This window comes from Carlito syrichta, unplaced genomic scaffold (genome assembly GCF_000164805.1).
Source record: "Carlito syrichta isolate Samal-C Ts95f unplaced genomic scaffold, Tarsius_syrichta-2.0.1 Scaffold308253, whole genome shotgun sequence".
NCBI lineage: Eukaryota > Metazoa > Chordata > Mammalia > Primates > Tarsiidae > Carlito > Carlito syrichta.
In genome coordinates, this window is record NW_007252349.1 from 159,708 (window position 1) to 160,206 (window position 499).

The 499-nt window shown below is 59.9% G+C and overlaps 1 protein-coding gene across 6 annotated transcripts in view; it reads right to left on the reverse strand.

Moving 5' to 3' along the window:
- ATG13 (autophagy related 13) overlaps window positions 1-499 on the reverse strand; it is a 63,667-nt gene extending 63,168 nt beyond the window's left edge. For all 6 annotated transcript variants that reach the window (XM_008065356.1, XM_008065355.1, XM_008065354.1 and 3 more), the window contains exon 1: window positions 215-499. The gene's annotated coding sequence lies outside the window, so the exon portion shown is untranslated. The remainder of the gene's footprint in view (window positions 1-214) is intronic.

Genomic DNA, 499 nt, shown 5'->3' on the forward strand with positions numbered 1-499 from the left:
AAAAAAAAAAAAAAAAAAAAAAAGACTGGAAACAATCAAGGACCAGTGGAGCCTGCACCAACCCGATTTCCCAAAGAGAATTCAGGAGCTCAGGGGACTGAACCTCGGCTAGTCGGCTTCGGCACCCACAGGGAGCACCCAATGGACCGCAGATCCATAGCTTCCCGCCCGGGGGCGCTGATAAATCTGAGGGTATCCCCCACAAAGTTAGTACCTGCGAAGCTGCGGCAAAGAGAGTGGCTCCGGGTTCTCATTACGGAGGCCGGGGCCCGGGGCCCGGGGCCGGCCAGCTGCGCCTCCTGGCTGAGAGTTCCGCGCGCCGGGGCTGCAGTGACAGCACAGGTTGCAGACAGACACCTCACGCTTCAGAAGGCTCCTGGCTCGCAGGCCCCGGGCGTTTTACTCCAGCACCGCGCGAGCTGTCGCACTTACGTCGAGCAGCGCTCTTCAGGGCTTTCTGCACCGGTCGAGCGATCACTAATGCCTTAAGCCCAGCAGC